General features: G+C 43.0%; 1 long non-coding RNA gene across 1 annotated transcript; it reads left to right on the forward strand.

Annotated features, from left to right (window-relative positions):
• Window positions 1–19,504: 19,504 nt before the first annotated feature.
• On the forward strand, window positions 19,505–25,774 carry LOC110342145. Its single transcript, XR_002384155.2, has 3 exons — window positions 19,505–22,488; window positions 22,862–22,919; window positions 23,067–25,774. It is a non-coding gene; the product is annotated as an uncharacterized LOC110342145 (long non-coding RNA).
• The last annotated feature ends 11 nt before the right edge of the window (window positions 25,775–25,785 follow it).

Genomic DNA, 25,785 nt, shown 5'->3' on the forward strand with positions numbered 1-25,785 from the left:
GTCCAACACTGTGGTGTGTGTGTGTGTGTGTGTGTGTGTGTGTGTGTGTGTGTGTGTGTGTGTGTATACACCCGTACATACATGGCTATGTATAGAGGTCAGAGGACAACTGTCTCCTACTATAGGATCTTGGGAATCACATGAAGGTCATTAAGTCTGTAACGTAAGCGCCTTCACAGGTTCAAGCTATCTTCCAATCCTGACCTTGTGTTTTCAGACAGGGTCTTTCATCAAGCTTTCTGATTTGGCTAGGCTGGCAGGTCAGCAGGGCCCAGCGATTTCCCTGTGTTTGCTTCCTCAGTGTGGGCATTGCGGATGCACTCAGCGTGTCCAACTTTGGGTACTGGGGATCCAGCTCAGGTCCTCATGCTTACAGATCAAGTACTTACCAACTGAGCCATCTCCCCGCCTGAGAGGGTTTGTTTCTTTGGTTCTGTTTTTTAGTTTTCAGTTGTAAAGAAAGGGCTGCAAATTCCAGATTCTTGGATGAACACTTGTAGCTCCCATGGTTTGCTTAAATATATATGTGCCCACATGCCCGTCTGAACTATTCCTATCAAGAACAGAACTATTTTAAAATGCTCTCTCCATTGACACGCAAGCTGAAGAGCAATTTTATGGCATAATTATAACGCATCACATAAATTGGCTAAGCCTTTGTTCTCGCTGTGATTGTGCTCGAGAGAGCTCCTTTCACCTCCCCTTCCCACAATGACTGAATTAAGAATATCCCAACTTTAAGGCTGTTCTTCCTCCAGGGAAGAAAAGTGATGCTCTAAGATGAAGTGCCTAAGAAGTGATGGGTGGGAGAGAAGTTTTGGTCCATGACTCACTCCTTTATTATGAACAGGTAATTTTTTAACCGTTCTTAAGAACTCTGCACTGAAGATAACACGGGAATGAGGGAATCAGGAGGAGAGAACTTTGGGTAATGGAAGTCCCGGACAGAGGGCAACTGTACCCACTCGTCCATGCCCTTGGGTACCTCCCAGAACCCCAAGTCCCAGTTTGCTCATCATCACAAGGGAGAAGGTAGAACAAATGAATTTTAAAGTAAATTCTACTATCCAAGACTAGAATAGTAGTAGAGTTGGAAAATGGTTTGAAACCAAATATCAGATAGGCACTTTGAAAATAAAAAGATTGCCTTTGGGCTTAATGTCTAAGTAATTAAGATAAAGGGTTTTAGAATGTTAAGATATCAAGGGCACATTCTTGATATTTCTGTAAATCAAAGTGTGGTTCTACTATGTGGTTATAAGAATGTCATAAAATGGCATAAGGATTGGACATGGTGGCACATGGCTTTTATCACAACATTTGGTGAACAGAGGCTGGGGTACCCCTGTGAGTTACAGGCCAGCCAGGGTGACATCGTGAGTCTCTGTCTTAATCAAACTAACAATTGCAGCATAAGGAGAGTGATTGTGGACATCAAAGTCACCCCTACATGAAGTATTCTTTATCAAGATTAGTATTAGATACTGTGATACTGTGTTTGAAAGGGTGATTATATTTTTTCTGGTCATATATTACACACACACATATAAATATATTATACCATATTATTCCTTTTCTGTTTCATGTTTTGATTTTGTGTGTTTAGTGCTGGGATTGAACAAAGGCCTCTGTTTGCTAAGCAAGTACTTTATCTCTAAGCCACATCCAATCTCAATTTTATTTATTTATTTATCTTTATTTTGATACAAGAACCATTATGTGGCCCAGGCTGATCTTGAACTTGTGATCCCTTTGTCTGAGCCTCCCCCCCCACAAGTGCTATGAGTACAGGTGTGCATCCTCATGCCTGACTTAGACATGTTTTAAAGGCACTTGGACTATCAGAACTGGGTGTTCAGGAAAGTGTGGTATATCTGCAAAGTATAATTTCATTAAGCTCTCAAAAGGAACCATTATGTTGTCTACAGGAAAATGGATGGAACTGCAAATAATTATATTAAATAACCCTATCTCAGAAGGACACATAGCAGGCGGTGTTTTCTTATTTTGTACACACTAGATCTTATATAGATGTATAAGTCATCTGCGTATGTGTGACATTGTAATGGCTTGAATGAGAATGACCCCCATAGGCTCATATATTTGAATGCTTGGACTCCAATTGGTGGAGCTGTTTGGAAGGATTATGAGATGCGGCCTTGTTAGAGGAGTTGTGTCACTGGGCTTTGAGGTTCCAAAAGCCCAGTCCATTCTCAGATAGCTCTCCCTGCATTGTGCTTGTAGATCAGGATGTCAGCTCTCAGCTACTGCTCCAGTGTCTTGCCTGCCTGCCTGCTGCTTTTCTTCTCTCCATGATGGGCATGAACTCTGACCCTTTAGGCCCCCAGTAAGGTCTTTCTCCCATAAGTTGCCTTGGTCATGGTGTCTTATCATATAAAAGTCAAAGTAAATCTGCTGAGGGACGAAGACGACTAGCAGAATGTAAAGCAGGTAAGGTGAAGAAGGAGAGAGTGAGAGGGAAATACATCCAACACAGTACACATCAGAGTGAAGGAACGAAACAAATGAGAAGTCATCAAAGTAATCCATTCATATAAAAACATCGCTTAGTAGGGGAAAATTGCAAAGGACAGACGGTAATTTGTGCTTGGCTTTTCCCTTCTACTTTTCTTTTAGCAGTTTGTCTTTGCAGCTTTTTGATTGGCTCTGCTATAACTAGATAAACGTGCTTGGATTCTTGATCTTTATTTTAGACAATATTGCTCTATTGCTACAAAAAGTGAGGGTTTAGTTCACCCTCACTCTATCCCACACTACGTGCTCTTTCTGAATTCTGATAATGCTATTGATTTCTTCCTCAATATTTTGTAACTTCAAAAACTATAATTTTATTTCCATGTCCTGGTCTATGAAACTATGGATGTCTTAAATGGAATTAGGGTGTCACATTTTCTTGCTACCCCTTACAGAGCATGTATTTTTTTCTTCTTTCTGCTGTTAACCCTTCTTCCATTTTCTCTGATCCAGAATTACTTTCTCATTTATGTTTGTAGCAGTGCCAGTCACAATAGTCATGTAATAGGTCTAGGTGTCTCTTCAGAAATTAATGAATAGAGAAAATGTGTATATAAGCAACAGAGTTTTATGCAGCTGTAAAGGATGAGATTATGTTGTGTTAAGGAAAAATATACAACTGGAGATCATAAAATAAAGTACAACTAGTTAGGCTCAAAAATATTGCATGTTTTATTTTATTGGTGGATACAAATTTTATCTAGACACACAAAATTATTTTTATTAAAAACTGAATTATGTGTATTAGGGTTTGGGCCAATATGTAGGTATGTGCAAGTGAGGACAAGTACCTACCGAGTCCGGAAGAGGATACCTGATGGGGGCTACCTGGCGTGGATGCAAGGAACTGAGCTCAGGTCTTCTGCAAGAGCAGTATGTACCCTTTTTAATAATAAATTTATGTACGTACGTATGTATGTATGTATGTATGTATGTATGTATGTATGTATTTTACATCCAGGCAGCATTTTCCCTTCTCTCCTCTCCTTCAATTCCCTTCCCTTCAAAACACATCCCCTCAATCCCAATCCCAAATCCATTCCTCCTCCATTTCTGTTCAGGAAAGGGCAGGTCTCCCCTGGGTATGTATCAACAAAGCATGGCATATCAAGAGGCAGTAAGACTAAGCACCTCCCCATGTATTAAGGCTGGTCAGGGTCACCCAGTATGAAGATTGGTATGCTGAAATCCAGTGAAAGAGTCAGAGATAGGCCCTGTTCCCACTGTTAGGAGTCCCACAAGAGGACCAAGTTACCCAACTGTAACATAAAATGCAGAGAGCCTATGTAAGCTCCATGCAGGCTCCCTGGTGGTCGGTTCTATTCCTGTGAGCCCCCATGATCCCAGGTTAGTTGACTCTGAGTTTTCTCATGGTGTCCTTGACCCCCCCTGGTTCCTACAATCCTATCTCCCCCTCTTCTGTAGGATTCTCTGAACTCCACCTAATTTTTGGCTGTGGGTCTGTATCTGTTTCCATCAGTTTCTGGATGGCACTTCTGATGACAATTGGGCTAGTCACCAATCTGGTGACAGGAGCTGGTCAGTTCAGGCTATACATCTGCTCTTGCTGGGAGTTTTAGCTACGGTCATCCTTGTGGATTCCTGGGACATTCTCTCGTGCCAGGTTTTTAGCTGACCCCTGCTTTTCCCAGCTGTCTCAGTGTTCTCCCCATCCCAACCCCCACCTTATTGCTCATGTTTCCATCCCCACCCTCCCTCAGCCCACTCACAAAATCTCTTCTATTTTCCCTTACCAGAGAGATCCCCCCAATGAGCCCTCCTTGCCACCTAGTCTCTCTGGGTCCGTGGGTTGTAGCATAGCTATCCTTTATGTTACAGCTAATATCTACTTATGAGTGAATGCACACTATGTTTGTCTTTCTTAGTCTGGGTTACCTCCCTCAGGATGATTTTTTTTCTAGTTCTATCCATTTGCTTTCAAATTTCCTGGTGTCCATGTTTTTAACTGCTGAGTAATACTCCATTGTGCAAATATACACATTAGCCATTCCTTGGTTGAGAAACAACTAGGTTGTTTCCAGGTTCTGAGTATTACAAATAAAGCTGCTACAAACATAGCTGAGCGAATGTCTTTGTGGTATGATTGAACATCCTTTGGGTATAGGGCCAAGAGTGTTACAGCTGGGTCTTGAGGTCGATAGATTCCTAGTTTTCTGAGAAACTGCCACACTGACTTCCAAAGTGGCTGTACAAGTTTGTCCTCCCACCAGCAGTGGAGGAGTGTTCCCCTTGTTCTGCATCCTCTCCAGCATGAGCTGTCACTTGTGTTTTTGATCCTAGTCATTCTGGGGAAATAATTTCAAACACATTGGCACAGGAGGCAACTTTCTGAACAGAACACCCATAGCACAGGCACTAAGATTGACAATTAATAAATGGGACCTTGTGAAATGGAAAGTTTCTGTAAGGCAAAGGACACCATCAATAGGACAAAATGGCAGCCTAGAGAATGGGAAAAGATCTTCTTCACCAACTGTGCATCCGACAGAGGGCTGATTTCCAAAGTTCATAAAGAGCTCAAGAAACTAGATCTCAACAAACCAAATAATCCAATTCTCTAAACAGCAAATTCTCAATACAAGAATCTCAAATGGCTGGAAACACTTAAGGGAATGTTCAACATCCTTAGCCATTAGGGAAGTGCAAATCAAAACAACTCTGATATTCCATCTTATACCTGTCAGTATGTACTTTTGATCACTGAGTCATCTCTCTGGCCACCAGGCACACACACCCACACCCACACCCACACACACATACACACACACACTGTATATGTGTACATACAAAAAAGTAAAAGAGATAATATCTTGGTAACAGAGAGGAAGAGTAGAGAGAGTGAAGGGAGAGGAATGGGGGAGCTGATGTGATCAAAGCATAGGATATACCCGTACGACATATCTTTATGAAAACCATCACTGTGTACAATGAATATGCCAAAAATTTAAAAGACTGTGTTATTATCCTTAAAGTTTTCTGCCAATATGTCAAAGCAGTTATTTTTAGTCACATTTATGTCATATATACATATATGGTACACATATATGTAAAACATAAGTTATACATAACACTAATTTACATCGACATTATGTGTTTATCTGTATCCTTGTAGCATAATCTATATTGTCTAACATCCTCTCTAGGCTGGTGTCTTAGGGCAAACACCATTCCTAGCTATCTTCCTGAAAAAGCTTTTGCAGACAGAGTTCTGTACCCAAGTGTGTTCAGTACACCCTGCTGATTAAAATAACTAAAGAGTCACATTCTCTTCCCCCAAATTACTGTTGATAATCTGAAACGTCACCTCCAAGTCACAGTTCTGGAAGAAAATGGGCTTCTTTTCTCAACCCAGGAGAGTGCTTCTGTCCACCTCCAGGGAAGTGTTAATTACCTGCTGCCTTGCCTGTCTCCATCACCCCTTGAGAGATAGCACCTCTCTTGGCAGGAAACCAAATGGACTGGCATTAAGCCTTGTTCAACTCTATAAAATTCGATAAAGGATAGGTGTTTTGTATATTTTTGGATGTGGGCTTTGTTTTTTGTGTTGTGTGGTACCAAGTTCTTGTTTTCTGGTCTATCTTTCATTCCATCGGAGGAAGCAAGGAGCACAGATTGGGGATGGGGTGGGTGCTTGGGGAATGTGGAAACACTTGGTTGTGTAGCCTGGCTGTGTTTCTGTGTCATTTCCTTGGGGTGGTGGGCTAAAAGCAAGGTCCCACCTAGGGCTTAAAGGGTGAGACCACAGCTATGAGCCATGTAGAAGCAAAGCAAGTCTCTCTAGTAGAGAGAGGAGTCAAAACACCACCACTGCATTTTCCCCAGGAAGCACAGCTGAGTGTTTAACAGCTTCTTGTGGTAAGTGCAAGGACAGTACACATGGGAGGTGGGAGAGCATGAGCCCACAGTGATTTCTGGAGAGCCACTCAGGCCCCTGACTGAGGGACAGGAAAAGGTCTTCCAGCGTGTACGCTTACATGGAGCCACAGAATCCGAGATGGAAATGGGTGTTGATTGGCTTCTAATGCTCTGTCAGTGTGCTTTAATACTTGTTCAAAACATGAACACAACAAAGAGAGATCTCATCTTTGTAAAGGTTAGGTGGCTTTCCATCTTGAACTTTTCTGGACTTGATGACAGTGGGAGGCCACTTCCCTCACGCTGGGCAGTCTTGTCCTCTGTGTCACCGTGAAAGGGACCACTGAGGGCTTGAGCGATCGATCGATGCCTTTAGCGGTGTACTCGCTGTTCCCACAGTGGTGGTTCAGGATGCTACACAAACAATCTTATTTTTCATATCGTGCGGATTTGCAGGTTTGGAGTCTGAAAATCCAATTTCCATCTTTAATCCTGTTTGAGACTATCTCGTTAATCAGCCATGGCCTCCTTTTCACACTTGCCTTGGGACACCAAGAGAGACAGGTTATGAGCTGTTAATTAGCTATTAGGGACTGGGACACTTCCAGAGGGTCATTATTCACACCGTTTGAGGCTAATACTTATTTAATTAGAACTGCGACTTTCCTCTCATAAATCCCTAGTTAAAATAAATTTAGCTCAAAATGTCTGCTTAGCTTAAAAGAGGTGGGTGGTTAATTCAGATTCCGCTGATTACTTTTGTGACGAATGTTAGAACAAATGCCAGTCCTAGGAAGCCAAGCAGAGTGAGATGAGGGAACAGTGGGAGTGGGCTGTGTGTGCGTGTGTGTGTTGCACACTCACATCTGGATAGTATTCAGGCGACCCAAAAACACACTCCCTTCGTCATCTCTCCCTCTCTCATATACTCTAGTTTTCAGGAAAGCTGTAGTAAGAATCCCTCTACTTAATAGAGGAAGGGTGGTTTGTGAGGGAGGGAGAAGAGCAACTTCATCCTTATCGACATTTAGATGCTGCCTAGGATTGCTAGAACATGCTTATTTTAACTCAAACTAGGATTTCATGCCTGCTCTCTATACTGCTCCCCCCCACACACATGCAAGCATGCGCGCGCATGCACGCACAGACACACACAAACACTCACATCTCCCCACACCATGATGATGATTTTGGACTTACACACAGCACAGGGATCACACGGTGGGCAGACATCTCATATGGAAGCTGGGTTCCAAGAGGAAACATCCCAAGCTCCATGTGGATTTTGAAAATCTTTAAAGATCCTCCTCAAAGCTTAGACAAAGTCATTTCCACAGCATTTGTTGCCCAAAATGGGCCGCCAAGGTGGCAGAGACTCAAGAGAAAAGGAACTTGGTATCTGCTCTAAGTAGTCTCCCAATGACAAAGAATGTACTCATCTTAAATATACCACATAGAACCTACTATGTGTAAAACCTACATTTTGTTTACTGGGTGACTGAGTAATGCCTCTAGACTGTCATTCAAGATAGGAAAAATGATTGTATAGTTCTGTGGACACAGAAGACTTTATAGATCCCAGCATCAGTTAAGGACACCAAAACAAATGTGTTCACACCATATGAAATGTATTTGTTATGAGGCAGACTCTTCAGAGAAGTCCCTGCCTCAGGGCTGGTGCACCCAGTGTCTTGCTGATGTCATTAGGTACTGCTGCATTCTTCTCGTCTTTCTTCTGTGGCATCTCCAGTATTGGCTTCATCTTTTTCTGTTAAATTATTTATTTATTTTGTAGCCCGATTGCAGTTTCCCCTCCCTCCTCTCCTCCCAGTTCCTCCCCTCTACTTCTGCTCTGCCACCCCTATCCACTCATTCTCTGTTTCTATTTAGAAAAGAGCGGGCCTCCTGTGGATATCAGCAACATATGTCATATCAAGTTGCAGAAAGACTAAGCAGATCCCTTTGTATTAAGGATGGCCAAAAAACCCAGTATGAGGAGTAGGGTCCCAAAAGTCACTGAAAGAATTGGAGACAGCCTCTGCTCCCACTGTTAGGAGACCCACAGAAAGACCAAGCTACACAACTGTCACATATATGCAGAGGGCCTATGTTAGTCCCATGCAGGCTCCCTGGTTGTTGGTTCAGACTCGAGTTCCTAAGCCAGGTTAGTTGATTCTGTGGGGTTTCTTGTGATGTCCTTGAGCTCTTCTGCAGGATTCCCAGAACTCCACCAATGTTTGGCTGTGGGTCTCTGCACTTCTTTCCATTAGTTGCTGGGTGTTCATCTTAAGCATGGATCCTCTTCTGGAGGCGAGAGGGCTGTCAGTAGTCATTGTGATCTCACCTTTTCCTCATGCATGGTCAACAATGAGAGGCCCACCATCTGTGTGTGTGTGTGTGTGTGTGTGTGTGTGTGTGTCTGTCTGTCTGTCTGTCTGCCTGCCTGCCTGTCTTTCCTCTTAGAATTTTGAGAGAGGGTCTTCTATGTAGCCCAGGCTTCTTCAGCCTCCCAAGTGCTGAGATTACAGCTGTGTATCACTCACTATACCCATCTGCCCAGCTTATGGCTCTTTCTTAAGAAACAAACAAACAAAAAATACCCCAAACATATATTTATTTCTGAGCCAATAACTTCCAAGAAGTCTCTGAGAGACATGGACAATACAGAACACACACACACACACACACACACACACACACACAGCAGAGTTTTGTGAGTAGAAAGATGGCAATACTTTAATATAGGCAATCAAGATTTTCGTTTTAATGCCTTAAAAACAAACCCACGGTGTCGATTTATTTTTCTAAAAGAGAAATAAAAATGTTTGTGAATTGAGGCCCCAGCGAAGGGAGAACTGAACACAGAGGGGAGCCACACCTGGTGAGGGTAGCAGATTCACCCTGGAGGCTCGTCTGTCTCCATGAGCCAGAATGGCAGCGTGTGCGGCTATTGATCTGGATGAAGACATACAGGCTCCATCCAATACCAATGGCTCAGCCCTGAAAACACTCCTGCAGGTATTATTCTACAGATCGGTGGGTTGTTTTTAGGAATGTATATGTATATACATATATGCATGTAACAACAATTAATGCAAAAGAAAAGAGGCCATGAATTTGAAAAAGAACAAGGAGGGGTATATGGGAGGGTTTGAAGTGAGAAACTGGAAGGGGAAAAATGATATAATTACATTTTATTCACAAAATTAGAAGAAATAATACCAACAGATAACAAGAAATATGCTCGCAGAAATGAGAGCTTGTGTCAGTGCTTAAGAGCATGTAGATGCAGGATTTCCCCATCGGAGGTGAAATGTTTTTGCACTACTAGGGCCATGGAGTGTAGAGGCCTTCCCAGGCAGAGAAAGAACAAAGATGACAGCCTAGAATGTCAATTTTCATAACTACAGTCTTAAAAGAAGTTGGGTGGTGACAAGGCCAGTGTGTGTGTGTGTGTGTGTGTGTGTGTGTGCGTGCTATACAACACAGTACTGAAGGCATGGGTGTAATGATTTCACTAGACCCAAGATAAATGATAAATGGGTGTTTATTGGGGAACAACTTACACAGAACAATAAAGAACCACTGCAGCGTTTCTCTGATCTTCCGAGATCAGATCCCAAGAGAAAAGAGAGTGCACATCACACTTTCCTCTTTCCACTTCTATTCGTACCTGAAGCCACGCCCAAAGGGGTGTGGCCACCGTTGCAGGTTCACAGGCAAGATGCCACTACACAGAACCTTTCTTTATTTACTTAGCTCCTTTAGTAAATTAAACCAATCATAAACTAGGAACTGGGGGTTCTTGCCCAGGACCAGACTCTGTACCTCCCAAATAGCAAGGAAATGGGCGAATGCCACTTCCTGTCTCTGAATTAATGGGTGGGCTAAAGAGTATCCTAAAGTGTCAATGTTACTTCACCTATTTTGCATACCCTATCAGATGGCTCACTTAGCTTTCTTCTGATCATCAGTTCTACTGAAGGGATGCAGCTTAGGCAGAATCTCCTGTAAATATCATGGTGCAGGAGAGCCTCTTCAGACTTTCCTTGGCTGGAAGGGCCTCCATCTGTCCAGCATCCTCGAAAACAGCCATTGGAGGTGTACTTTCTCATCAAAAAGTCTGTAACAAGCAGCTCTTGTTGTGTCTACCCTAAAGAGCATGTGTAAAATATACTTAAGTTTAAAACAAATTAGTGTGTTTTTTTGGAATTGAGGTATTATGAAACATTACACGGATCCCAGGAACCGCTTTGTCTTCTGCAAAAGGCAATGTATAAATGAAGTCACACTGTTGCTGGCTGTTTACAGTGTGTGGGAGGTGAAGTCCCAGTAAGGCAAGTGACAGAGACTCATGGTTAGACTTCTCAGAGATGATGGGTCTTGATTTTTTGTAAGGAGAGGAAGTTGTAGACATGGCATAAGTTTTTGAGATTTTGTTTTGTTTTGTTTTTTGATGGATTGAAGTTTAAAGGTAGTTGGAGGTAAGGAAATGTGAAGGACAAACTGAACTGTATAGACAGGGAAGACATTGTGACATTGAGGTTTATGATGCTGGTAAGAGCCCAACTTGAGGTCTGGTTTATGGTCAGCCTATTTCTTGCGCTTTTGGTTTTCTTCTGAAGTCAGTTGCTTTGGGTGGAGCCTGAATCGGAGTGTCTAAGCTCAGCTGGCATTTTCTTTCTTTTCTTTTGACACAGTGTTTTTGTAACAGTCCTGGCTGTCCTGGAACTTACTCTATAGACCAGGCTGGCCTCAAACTCAGAGATCTGCCTGCCTCTGCCTCCCGAGCACTGGGATTAAAGGTCAGTTATCGTTTTTCTTAGTGATCGATGGGGATGGGTTCTACCCACAGTGGGCTGTGCCACCTCTGGGCTGGTGGTTCTGCGTGGCATAAGGAAGCAAACTGAGCAAACCGTGAGGTGCGAGCCAGTAAGCGGCTCAGCTTTGGTTTTTGCCTCCAGGTTCCTGCCACTGCTTTCCCTGGATGGTGCGCTACAAGCCATGAGATTGAATAAACTTTGTCTTCCCCCAGTTGCTTTTGATCATGGTGATTTATCACAGCAATAGAAAACTCTAAGACGCAAATCATAGGATTTAACCTATGTCGGTTAAAAACTGAGCAAAACAACTTTTTGGTAACAGAACGCAGAGAGTTGGTTCTCTGGAGAGGAGGAAGAAATGACTAGAAAATTCCTGGAATGACAGTGAGGTTTCTTCTTTTGTTAGTGATTAGGGTACATGGGTGTCTACGTCTCAAAGTTCATCACTAATTTGTGTATTTCACTGGATAAAGAAAACTCGGATGTTTTCCATATGTAAATCACCTTCATTGACTGAGGTATTTGTTAAAAGCAAACAAAAGTTCCACAGGTGTCTATTATTTCCATTGTTAGTTAACCAAGTGTGCATTAGTTTGGTTCCTCCATCATACACCTCTCTTTGCTTTCGCATTGTAAAAGAAAACAAAAGTCAAAATCTCAACCCCAAGTCAATGTTTTAATGCCATTTTTCATAAGAAGAATTTCTCTATAATGTTTCACCATTATAAATTAATCAGAAAAATATCTTTTCTGGGATGAACTATGACCCTGTGTCTACAGAACTGGAGGAAACAGCACTTTTCCAGTGGTTGTTAAATAGGCAACAAGGAAGGATACAGAAATCTCTCCAGAGAATTTCCTATAAATGGCAGGTGTTTACTGAGAACAAACATCCCAAGACTTTCTTTTAATACATTTGACTCAGAACTTAAAGACTGATTTTTACCACCAAAGCTTCAAGGCAGTAATGTTTTTGAGAAGATCAGAAAGAATTCTTTATAGTTGGTAATTGGAACTATTTTCAAAGTGAGTGATGTATGGAAACCTTACATACTAGTTTTTCAATCTTTTTAAATTAAACCTCAAAGAAAAAGAGGTCACTAAACAATTGTATAGCATGAGGGAAAAAGACTGTGTATCTTTTGACTTTAATGAAAGGGCTTAAAAATATATCAATAAGAATAGAACTACCACTGGGCATTGGTGGTGCATGCCTTTAATCTCATCAGTTGGGAGGCAGAGGCAGGTGGATCTCTGTGAGTTCGAGGCCAGCCTGGTCTACAGAGTGAGTTCCAGGGCAGCCTCCAAAACAATACAGAGAAATCTTGTCTTGAAAAACCAATAAATGAATGAATTAATAAATAAATAAACTAGAATTACCATATGACCCAGATACACCACTCCTGGGTATGTATTCAAAGGACTTTTAAGTCCTTCACAGCAATACTAGAACATCTGTATTTATTGCTACACCTTTTGTAATAGGCAGGAAATAGGTAGAACCAGCCTAAATGCACATCAACAAATGAATGATTAAAATATGGTATGTTCCAGAACTACAAAAAGAGGTCCATCTCTGCTTAAACCATTCTGCCTGAGGTGCTTGTTAATGGCAAATTAATGTCTATCTGACTAGGACTGTAAATAAACTTCTGTTTCGCATCTTACAACTTTTACATCAATGGGGGCATGTTAAGATAGTATCTAGTTACTTAGCACTTTCTATGTGCCAGGCATTGTTCCAAGGTTTATATATGTTTGCTCATTGAAATCATAGAGCAACATCATTTAGTCCTCATGTAAAGGTATGAAAACTGGGGCATAGAGCAGTACAACAACTTGCCAAAGCTTCCCAAAGCTAGATGCTCAGTCTAGGGGTTGTTCCCCCCACCAAGTCTCTCAAAATCAACAACTTAGGTTTTCCCATCAAATAATATCTCTCTCTCTCTCTTTAAACACAGGGTCCTAAAAAGAATATGGTATGCATGTACAATAATATTTTATTCAGCCATAAAGAAAAAATGAAATATTGACATTTTCAAGAAAATGGTTGGAATAGGAAATTATAATTTTAAGAAACATATTCTAGCTTTAGAAAATGCGTTTCTCATATGTAGATCCTAGCTATTAACATGTATGTGCGTGTGTGTGTGAGAGAGAGAGACAGAGAGAGAGAGAGAGACAGAGAGAGGGAGGGAGAAAGAGAGAGAGAGCAAGAGAGAGAGAGAGAGAGAGAGAGAGAGAGAGAGAGAGAGAGAGAGAGAGAGAGCCTAGCAAGCCCAAGGTCTTGAGGTCAATACCCAGTATCATACATAGCACACAATACAAACACACACATACCTACAAAGTGTGGGCCAAGTGTGTAAAGCCCTAAGCACAGAGCTGGTCTTATGGGATTTTCATTTAATTATCTTGGAGGCTGAATTTTTATCCTCTTGTCAATTGTGTTCCTATTTTCAACTGGCAACTATAAGCTTTGCTATTTTCCTAAAGAGTGTTCGAGAGCATCCAAAACAATACAGAGAAACCCTGTCTCGAAAAAAAAAAAGAGTGTTACTATTTGGTTAAGGATACCCGTTCTATTTTGGGAATCTTAACTATAAATCTGACTTACGGAGCTCCTTTGCTGAAGTTTGAAGTAGACCTTGAAGCTGAGATAGGTAGGAAAGAACTTGCTGCTTTTGCTACAACCCTTTGAAGTGAGTAGACAACCAGGATGAAAGGTATGTATGAAAATTCTTTCTATGATTCTTCCAGAGTCCTGCCTTCCCCTGGCCAGAACCCGTGTCTGCCAGAAGAAGCAGACACTTTGCTCCGCCCTCGTGCTTACTGTCCTGGGAATGAGAAGGGCTGGACTAACCTCACCAGCCTTGATTCCCCACACGTCTCCCTGGGGCAGACACGGAAGTACAGCTTGCTTTTTACTTCAGCCCTCCTTAGTCTTCACTTTTGGGGCACAGGCTCTCACACAAGTCTCCCATCAGAGGCTGTGTGCTGAGAGGTGAAATGATTGCCTGGAAAGCTGTCTGTAGTTAGGTCTTTAAAAATCTATTTAGTCATTTTAGGTTTGAACTGGAAGATATGATCTATTATTAATGTAAAATATTTTCAACTAATTTATTGACTGAGTATATGCATGCACATGGTGTGTGTGTGTATGTGTGTGTGTGTGTGTGTGTGTGTGTGTGTAGGTCAGAGGACAACTTGCAGGAGTTGATGCTTTCCTTCTGCTAATTGGTTTCTGGGCCCTTTGTCATTAATTTTAATTTTAAAGTCATTAACAATAGGCCATGTATAGCTATTGTCATTTTGATACCAATCAATCTTCAATTCTCAGTATAAATCCTTTTTCTCCTCCATTCTTACATTCTTCATTTGTGACTAAGTGATTTTTCCCCCAGAAATAGTGTCTTTTGTGTCTTCATTATTTTGGTGTATCTATTTTAGAATTGCTTTATGGCTACCATACGACTTACAAAAATCATGTTTTGATTATAATGCGTTAGTGATCATAGAGATTAGAAAAGAAACAAAAAGAAAGGCCAAGGCTTGCATTCAGTTGCTCTCCACAGTTGGAATTTGAATTATTTTTCTTGAGAGAAGGTCTCACCAAGTTGCCCAAGCTTTTCCAGAGCTTATAATTCTTCCTCTGTAGCCTCCCAAGCAGCTGGGACTGAGGGACTACATTACTACACCCGAGTCACACACCTGCTTCTTGAAAGCTGCTCCTGGGCTCCCACGCATTTGCTCCATTCGTGCTCCTTTTCACCCTTCTGTTGTGACCCTGTGTTTTCTTGTTACCCATCCTCAAGCTTTTTCTCCCTGCTGCTTGGTTTATTATGCAGTGGATGCTATTTTGTGTTTATCTCTTAGTCTACTATGCTTGAGTATTTCTGCTTCGGTTTTAAAAAATTCATCTTTTCTCTCTGGTAAACGTTTGCAGAATTAGATTGTTCCTGTGGACTTTGACTTTTTTCTTTTTAAGACAGGATCTCATAGCATTAGCAGGCTTGGATTTTGCTATGTAAACCAGGCTGACATTGAACTCACAGAGATCTGCCCGTCTCTGCCTCCCATATGCTGAGTTTAGAGGCGTGGCCTCCTCCTTCTATTCGCACCCTGGTTTTTCTTTTGTAAAGTGCATTAGGTAATTGCCCAACTGAGAGCTTACTATGCCGTTGTGTTTTCTTTTGTTGGACAGGATAGGTCATATGTCCTAAATGTCTTGGTGATTGTTGACATGCCATGTCATCTGAAAGCTGATGGATTTAGCTCTGCACTAGTCTTCATAATCTGGCCTCTCTTGTTCCCATCTTTCCAACAATTCTAAGCAAGACATCTGTTTGTCCCAGAGCATCTGCACACTTCTACTACAGTACTAGGTACCACAAGCCCAGGTTTGTCATCGGATTACTGTTGGTGTGCTGTTGCTGTTTCAGCACTAGAGGGCGCCAAGATCCCATTCTGGGGGAGATTCTGGAGGTGTCATCTACATGCTCTGGTCCAGATAGGCCCAGTGTTAAGTCGTACCCACCCTAGCAGGGTTCTAGACATAGGCCTAAGTCCACTTCAGTATCTACCTTTGTGTCCTTCATCTCAATGGCTGGAGTCTTAATTCTCCCCATGTGTCCAGACTTGGGACAGGGGGTGTAGAGGCTGCCCAGGTGATGCAAAGCTTGAGTTACTCCTGCTGTATACCAGCTGCAGAAAGATAGGCTCAGGACTTAAGCCTCTTTAATTGGTACTATCTGTTCAAACTTGGAGGAGGAAGGTAGAGGTGGTCCCTTGGCCACCTGGTCAAGAGACCAGAGCTAGTGTCTGCATATTCTGCCTAGAAACAGAGCCCTAGTGTCCTGTCTGTCACTCGGTTGCTACGTGGCGAGCCTGGCAGAGAGTTTAGTCTAAAGACTGGGCTCAGTTCTCTTTCAGTTTGAGAGGCAGGCGGGCAGGCAGCATCTCTTCCCCCCTGCATGGCCCGGTTTGCTGTTGCAGATGGGTGAGGCTTCCTTCCTGCCTTCTTCAAGATGTTTTTCTGATTTTCATACTGAAACCGGGTGCTGCAGATGTTTGCATAGCTTCCTTAGTTGCTGTGAAAATGGTGTGAGGTGTTTGAATTGGTATCTGTGTGGAGAAGAGATCCCTTAAGCAAATACCCAGCTGGCTGCCATTTGCCCCACCCTCCATTTCTGGCTTCTCTTTCTCTTATTAATGTTTTCCTTGAGAATCGTGCACGCGTGTGCATGCACACACACACACACACACACACACACACACACACACACACACACAAGCCATTCCCATTACTGTCCCCCTCATCCTCTCATCTCCTAGCAAGGTGTCTGGTGGGTGGTGTCTTTTGATGCCATCTGTTGGCAGTACACACATATTGCAGGAACACTTACTTTTTTGCATAAAGTTACTTTAAGTATGCATTTAATTGTGAAAAATATAAATGCTAAAACATCTTATCTTCTTTGTCTCTTAATTCTGTAAAAGTCACAATAGAAAGTTTCATAAAACTGCAAAATATTATGTTAGAGGAGTTTTAGGTTCCATATATTACAGAGGTTGGCACTGATCAGGAATAGGATAAAGGTCCCTTCAATCTTTTTATACCACTCGATGATTTTGGTGCAAGAACCTGAGATTTTCTTCTTTACACTCTGTGGTATTTCCCATTGCTCTTAGAGCACGAGCATGAAGCGCAGTTGGTAGGAAGATACTGGAGATGGTCAGAAGACAGCAGCTCTTCCCTGTGGGAAAAACCTTGGGGGTTTGCAGCGACTTCATTGAGCTGCATGGAAGCCTGAAAAGAAAACTGCTTTTGTAACATATGTGAGTCTGGTGACTTTGGTTTTGACCAGAGGTTTGGCTATGTCTTATGCCTGGTTCATTTCACTGTGCTCTGTGGGTGCACACAAGAATCCTGAATTCTGCTTCCTTGGCAAATACTGCAAATTCTCACCCAGTGAGTACATACAGCCTGAAGTAACTTTGTCCTGGGCTGACAGTGTGCAGCAAACACAGACTTGCTCCCTCACAGCCATTTTCATGACTGGTTCACATCCATACGCATTACTTTTCACAATCAGCATGCACTTTCAGATATTCTTATTTTTAGTCTCTTAAATCTTTATTAGCTTTGGAGAAATGATGCATCTTTTTATTTTAAATGAAGTAGCTCAACATGGGGGAACAGAACGATAACACTTTTTTCTAAACTGTATAGTGACAAAGGCCAAGAAGGTTTTGATCCACCTTGGGGAGTTTGAGTGCGTGTGTGGAGAAATGGGAAATGTGTTTTAAAGTTTCAGGAGTGAGATTGTCTGGGTGGCACACAGTGGCTGCCCTGTTGGCTATGGCCTTACATGTATGTCCAGGTGCCTCTCGTAGCTGTCCTGTGGGTTCTGGGTCCATTCCTGTTAACTCCTTATCCAGTTAGGCTAATGAAAGAGCTGCTGAAGTGCCTTGGGGCCTCAGAGTTGATAGGAGACAACTGAATTAAAATGACATACCCAGAGATTCTAAACTGTTTGCAAAATAAACCAATCTAATTCTGGTGAGCCTTACTTCTGGCCTACTCACCCCCTCCTCCAGGAAACAGGAAACAGATACAGCTTGTGGCCATTTTTCTTCTAACATGGTGTTTCTTTTAAGATCTGGGTTTTAAAATCCGGGTTCAAGTGGCTTTTGTCAAAGCTGAACACATTCAAGGCAGACAGCCACATTGGCTAAAACATTATCTGAGGTTTCTGAGAAGAGTCAGCCTGGCTCTGACTGCTGACTGTGTCAGATGGAAGCTAACGACCCTGGGGGCAGATGAGAGATTGTAAAGAGCACTGCTTGATTGAAGGTAGTAGAGGGAGACAGGGAAAATTGGAGAAGGGTAATGGAAAGAGTGCATTAGTGAGGTTTCTGCACAGGCACCCTTTACTCAGAGATTCCTGTAAGTGGTCCCTCGCTGGGCAGAATCTATTATCTCCCTGGGATACCCCATTATGGCTTAGTGGAGTGGAAACCATGGTGCTGTGTTCTTGGCACTGGGAGGAGCAACCTAAGGAAAGCATTTCCCAGAAAACCGGGGGGGGGAGGAATAGAACTTAGTTACATGGTAGAAGTAAGTCTTGATACACAGACGTTTGCCTGCAGAGTTTGCTTTGTTCATGAGGAATGATGAGAGAATGGTATGGCTTTGCCTGGTGGTGGAAATATATGTACAAATATGTGTACATTGGAAACAGCATTTCTAAAAATAACAGAAAACAGTGAGATGAGAGACTTTTGGGAATTGGGAAGGGCGATTTTATTTGTTTGTTTGTTAGTTTATTTGAGACAAGGTCTCATGGAACCTAACTCACTATGTAGTGAAGGATGAACTTGAATTCCTTATCCTCCTGCCTTCATTTCCTAAGAGCTGAGATCACAATCATGTACTATTGGCCTGCATTTTAATTGTTTATAATTTCAATTTCTTGCCTGTTATAACTACATCAGAAATGGGCTAAATACTTCTATGCAGGCTAACCTTCAGTTATCGGGGCTAACACATAAATAAAGTATTGCTATGCTCCCCCTTTAGCAGGAGAAATGGGCCTGGAAATGTTCTAGAATGTACGCAAGTTTGCAAAATTAGGAAGGGTAGGGAAAGGCCTCCTCTGTGGTGTTCTGGCTGTCCCTCCACGTTTGCATGAGCCTTGTGTCACTCTTGCTTCCGTGATCTGTGCTGCTGTCCCACAGATTTCTGCTGTAAGTCCCTGCTGCCCCATTTCTTTCCAGCCTCTCCAGTGATCCGTTTCCACTGTAGTGAGCGCCGTCAGAATGCACCCGCTGCTCTACGGTGAAGGAGCCCCACCTCCCAGGAGGCTTAGATTAAATAACCAGCTTTTTATCGTGTGCCATCTTTCCCTTGATGCTCACTCTCCCATCAGCCTTCCTCTTGCAACCGTCCTTTTTCAGCCCTGACCTACACACATCAGAACCTTGAGCTCAGAGGAGCCCAGAGAGGACAGCTAAGGGGCCCCAAGCCACTCTTTCCTGTGAGAAAGTTCTTAGAATTCTTCAAAGGGTTTGCCCAGTGTCACAAGTACCATCGAGGTGTGCGAGCACAAAATTAGACTGTGTCTCCTCCAGCGGAGTGCTTTAGATGTGTTTAAGCTAGGTACTCTGTTGCTGAAGAGAACTATTTCTACTTTAATGCCGACACGGAAAGCACAATGGGCAAGTCGGAGGACTACAGTCGGGAAAGCCGGCTTCATTCTAAGGTGTTTTTTTTTTTTCCTTTCTTAACCTTGCTGTATAAATATTTGTACCCAGGATCATGGAAGAGGGCCGGAGGGTACTTTGGCAAGGCAGCTCAGGTAAGGAGTGAGAAAGTGAGGCTCAGAGGACTTCTGTATTGGCACAGGGAAGGTATCCCCTCACTGTAGGCAAATACTGGATGCGAGTTCAGGGCCAGAACCTGAAAAATTAGGGTACAAGGTTTTGCTTTGCAAGCTGTGTTCCTAAGCACATCACCTGGCTTCCAGTCTCAGTGTTTCTATTCATGCATCGAAGTCAGTGTCCCACTGAGTATTTTTGTAATTAATGAAATTGATCAAATGTAGAAATTAGAAATATTATGGTCAAAGATCTAAGTAAGAATTGGAATGAAGGCTCTCTTCTCCTCCTCTTCTCTCTTCCTAGCTTTCTCCCCGCTTTTCTCTCTTCCTCTCCTCTCTCTGTTCCCAGGCTGCCACGCAGTGAGCAGCTCTTCCCTCTGCCAGGATAGCCTCACTGCCGGTGCACAGCAGTGGAGTGAACAGTCCATGGACTGAAACATCTAAACCATGGGTCAGACCAATAGTGTCTTCTGTTGTTTCTGTCGGTATTTGTAATGGCGGTAAACGTCCAGCACAGAAAACTGGCACCAGAGAAGTGGGGTCATTAACGTAACAACTGGGAATGTTTGTGGGAAGGATCTCAGTGAGTCTTGGTAAGCAGACTAGAAGAAGCCCAGAAGTTGGCAGGAAGTTCCTGTTGGGGTCCCGTGGGAGTGCAGAAGGCCAGAATGGCAACTGAAAGAAGACAGCGGAGTGTGTCAATGAAATTTCAGATGGGAATTGAACTCAGGTCCTCTGCAGGTGCTCTTGACCTCTGATCCGTCTCTCTAGCCCTGTAGCTAGAGTTCTCACTGGAGCACACCCTTCACTCTGTCCAGGCTCCTTTGCTCAGCAGGCTTTGAGTCTCCCTGGTTGTTCTGAAGCTGGACAGTGGAAACTTATTTCCTCCTAATCTCCACTATGACACTCGCTTAGGTCATTGCAAATCATTTACACTTTGGTTCCTTCATCTCTAAATTGGAATAACACATCCCAGTGTCATGTCTGGAGGTTTTGGGGGAGAAGACAAGAACACTTGTCACCTGGACATGACTGTTGTTTGGGCTCCAAATGGAAACCACTGGATGAAGGCTCGCGCACGTGTGTGTGTGTGTGTGTGTGTGTGTGTGTGTGTGCTGTAGAGAAGGTCAGGATAGGGTTCTTTAAATGTGTTCATTCTCCTAGTGGTAGGACCTGTGCATGTTTCTCATGTGATTTCCACATCAGCTGACAGAGGGTGAGAGAAGTCAGAGTGTATGTACCATTTGCCATGGACCTCCACACACAGAGCATAGGCGGTGGTGATAGCCATTTTAATTGAGTTACTCTTTCACCAGGGTTATTATAAGGCTTTGTGCATAATTTCTTGTGTCTTTGTTGGCTTGGGAGTCTCTACACCTCAGTGCCATTGTCCTAAAATGGAAATGTTAATAGTATGACCCCACCCACACTCCTCTGTCCAGAGAGCTAACAGGGAAAGTTTTGTGGAAAGCCACACCCAGAAGGAACCAGTTATTCTAGTTGGATCTTGTGTGAGTCCAACCAAGTCTCATAGGGCTGGGCCTAGTAACACTGGGCAAATGTTCAAGCCTTTGTAGAACAAGTATGTAGAGTCTTGCTCCCTCGCAGATCAGGAAAACCACAGTCAGCAATACCAACTAAAGGTTGGGCATCCACCTTGGTGACATGAGTGTCCAGGACTTTTCTCACTCATGATCCATTTTTGCTAGAGGTAGTTTTACATGACTCTATAGAAGGGCTATGCAAATCACAAAAGAAATGTCATTTTAAAACAAGTCTTTTGTAAATGTATAATGTGACTGAATAAGGATGTAAGCAAATTTGCATACTAAGGAAACATGCTTGTTTGTTTTTGTATAAGTAAATATTGGTTGACTATTTAGTACTGAAGCACATAGAATCTTCAAGGTTTTCAGAGTTTACTGATAATTTGATTATTTAATTGTTAATACTGACAATACCACTTTGTGTAAACACATAGCACTGAATAGAAGAAGTTTGCTTAGGGACAGTTCGTAAGATTTTTGAACAGACTATCCTAATCCTAAGACAAAATCCATTTAGCAATGTTTTATGAAATCCAGATCAACCACTCAAATAGTAATTTAAAAAAATCAAACCTTTGAACATGGTGCAGTAGAAAGATATACCAGCTTGCCACAATCTGAAGAATGATAGCAGGGAAATACCGAGTCTTTGCTTTCTGTCATCAAACCATTCTGTTTCTATAAGAGCAGAGATCTTAGCATGAACAGTACAAACATTGCAGGTGGTACTATAGCGTAGTCTGGAATCTGAGCCAAGGTGTTTCAATGACATTTATTGGTGTTGCTTGGTTTGATGGCATGCTCTGAGCAAAGCCTGCATGTTGTGTGTTCAGAATGAAGCCTGTAGCAAAACCACACAGTGTAAAGCATCAGATCCATCACATGCTTGATGTTTCTGAAACCTTTCACTGTTGCCTGCTTTTTTTTAAGCCATCTTTAGTCACCCAGTCCCATATGGAATCACAGCCCACAGTTTAAGGTGCTGGTGCCTTGCCCTGGAGCAGGAGGTCTCCTTGGGTTTTGGTTCCTCCATGGCTTCCTGACTTTGGGGGAAGGATTTTTGGGAGAAAAATGGTTTTGATTGGAAATAAGGTGGAACCCTTTACACATCCTATTCCCATTTTCTGTCTCTGGCATGGTGTTCTGCCAGCCTTCCGGATACATGAACTCACGTATGAAGAGGAGCCTTGAATCATGGCTGTTTTCAAGAGATATACCAAGTTAGAATGAAGACACAGCTCCTTGTATTAATGAGAACCTTCCAGAGACCTGTGATTGGTCTGGGTCATGTCTACTGGCAAAAGAAGTGAGATCTGTAACTGAAAACAGGTACATGTGTACATTTAGGGAATCAGCATGGCTTCAGCTGGAAAGTGTGTTCCTCAGTCCCTTATATGACTCGTTACCTTTCCAGAAGTCTCCTCAGTTCTTGCAGCACTGGGATTGAGCCTGGGGCCTTGTGCATTCTTAACAAGTACACTATCACTGAACTATACACCAAGCTCAAGTCTACATTTTAATTTCCCTTTTCCGGAGCTACTAATACTTCTTCCAGGGTGGTTCTCAGCCTTTCTAAGGCTGTGACCCTTTAATACAGTTCCTATGTTGTGGTGGCCCCCAGCCATAAAATTATTACCATTACTACTTCATAACTGTAATTTTGCTGCTGCTATGAATTGTAATTTAAATATCTGTTTTCCAGTGGTCATAGGTGACTCCTGTGAAAGGATTCTTTGACCCCAAGGGGTCCTAACCCACAGGTGAGAACTGCTGTTCTAAGGGCACCCCTGTGAAAGCAAATCTTGAAAGAAAGAAAATGAAAAGGGCAGGGCAGGTGGTGGAAAGCAGGGCCAGGCCGTTAGGCTGTGGAGAGGAAGGAAGATTAAAGGAAGTCTTCCTTCTGGCAGGAGCTACAGTTCTGGAAACCATGAAGGGCATCAGTGTCGAATTGCCTGCACATTCTCCTGCATTCACAGTCAGGACTAGTTGAAGGCCCTCGAAGGGAGAAAGTCTACACTTTCTTCAAAATCTGGGCGGTGTGTGCTGTAAATGGTAACTATCCTAGAAGGGGGTGTCCCCCGCCAGATTTAACATGTTCTTAAAGCGGCAAGCCAAATCTCAGAACAACCCTCGATATGTCTAGGACCTTCTAAGAATGAAGATCAGGTACTGTGGAGCCCTATTCCAGGCTAGACTTAGCCTAGAGCGGCGGAGGTCAGGGGGTGGTGGGGATGGTTACTGAGGGAACATGAATCTGAGGGAAGGACAGTTGTCACCAATGTAAGAGAAGGTTAAGCTTCTCCAGGAAGCACAGGGCTTCAAAGCAAGGACACCACCAGGATACATATGAGGACACCAGCTGAAGCAATAGGGCAGAAAATCCAAATTTGGTAGCAGTGTGGAACGGTCTCAACAGGTAAGTTTTGCACTGGGGCTCACAGACCCAGTACTGAGGAAGCGGCTCCGGTAGCGTTCCATCACACAGTGACGTTTGTACCCAGCAAGGTGTACAAGTGTATTTTACTTGTGTGAAACAGGAATAGGAAAAGATGTGCTTGAAAAAAAAGTAGTAAATGTCAAGTTGATTCTTCTGTAAGGAATAGCCGACAGCCATGGTGGACTCTAATGCACTCCCCGTCCCGTAGTCGCCCTCAGCAGGCTCGAAACTCCTTCACAGCATTTGCCTTTATATTATTATGTCTTGTGTATGCTGTTGTTCTTTGTGCGTGATGAAGCTTTGCACGGTACATTAACTTAAAGCAGTTATCTTACCAGAAAGAAGAGTCTGGACTCCACTTTCCTCTTCGCAGATGTTGGCCTTACCTGTTCCGATGTTGTTAGCAGCACCCTTGAGCGCCACCTTCGGGTAGATCCTGGATACTGCTCTAGTAACTAAGGCCCTCAGGATTGGATGCAAGCTAAAAAACCACCAGCTAACTTCTCAACTGTCCCTTCCGAGTTTATGGCACAGTGTAAGAAAATAGAAGTATTTCTGGAGACCAATTTTCATGACAAATTTTCTTGCTTTGTGATGGTCAAATACTAATTACTTTCCTCATGCTTGATTCAGAGACCTTAAGTGGAAAATTACTGACCAGAAGACTAAATTCAGTTGAAACAGTGGTTTGAGTCATTAGTCACTGAGGTTACTGCAAAGATGAGCAAAATTACTAGAAACTTTTTATCTAAGTCTAAGACCGTACAGAATTCAACTATTATTTTTAAAATCACCCGAACTTCTAACCTAGCCTATCTCCCCAATTCTTTTCTTTCTTTGTAAATTGGCAATTCCCTGTTGATGATGGGCTGCATTTTTGGAGAAGACTTTGAGGACATTAAAAAAAGAAACAACAAACAACGCAATCTGTAACAGGCCTAACAAGCCGTCTATGGGGTGCTGTGGGTAGAGCTCAAGGATTGCACACATGTCGGAGAGTGGTCTGCACCGAGTCAAGCCACCAGTGCCAAAGCCCTCTGGTTGGTCCCTTGGTGGTAAGATCCAGTTCCCTTCCGGTGTATGGCTCCTGTCTGCTGCCCAGATTTATCTGAGCTAGACTTCCAGCCATTGCTGATGACCAGGCTACTGGGGATGTTTCCAGGTGGTAACGAAAGCCAGGTGAAGCTGGTCACTCTGGCCTCCTGTCACTCCTTTACAGAAGGTTCCAGACGAGGATGGTCCTGGACTGGGGACTTCAGTTACGCAATAACATAGTAAGAACCAGGTCCTCTTTGGTGTGTTTGGTGTGTGTGTATGTGTGTGTGTGTGTGTGCATGTGTAGTTCAGAGTATAAAGTTAAGTGTCTTTCACGGGTACCATCTTGTTTCTTTGAGACAGGGTCTGTCAATGGCCCAAAGTTTCCCAATTAGGTTAGGCTGACTGGCCAGTGAGCCCCAGGGATCCATGTGCCACCATGAGAAGCTTTTGAAACTCAGTTTCAGGGACTGAACTAGGGTTCTCACACTCACAAGGCAAGCGCTTTACCAACTGAGCCATCTCCCTAGACCACTACAGCCTTTACTCTCTACCTACCTCAGTGTCTTAGATTTTGCTCCCAAGATGGGGGTCCGTGTTTCTGGGCATCCCATCATCAATTCCATTTGTCTGCTCTTGAAGAAATATGTTCTGCCTTCACACATGCTCCAGAACATTTTCCCTCCATGCTGATGGGTTGATATTATTGTTTGTAGTGGAGACTGGTGGAGATTGGTGAGTCCCAGTGCCAGCCATGCACATTAGACTCTCCACATAACTTTGTAAAGCCGCAGAGGCATATAGTGACCAAGTGTGTAGATGTGACTGAACTGGGATGGTTTTCTGGGAGCCGCTGGCTTAGTGTATCTGAGATTCCATTACATGATCTGAGGAGGACTCTCCTGAATATCGACCCTTTCATACCTTAAAACTCCTGCCCTTAATAATGAGGCTGAATGGAGGTAGGAATATGACAGCCAGACAAGGATATTATCTATTACTGATAAAATATACTTTTCAGAATCTATCAAGGGGGCTGGAGAGATGGTTCAACTATTGAGGGTGCTTCTTGGTCTTCTGAAGAACTGGAGTTCAATTCCAAGCATCCACTTTGGGTGGTTCATAACCTCCTGTAACTCTAGCTCAAAGGGATC

This window comes from Mesocricetus auratus, unplaced genomic scaffold (genome assembly GCF_017639785.1).
Source record: "Mesocricetus auratus isolate SY011 unplaced genomic scaffold, BCM_Maur_2.0 Super-Scaffold_100004, whole genome shotgun sequence".
Lineage (NCBI taxonomy): Eukaryota > Metazoa > Chordata > Mammalia > Rodentia > Cricetidae > Mesocricetus > Mesocricetus auratus.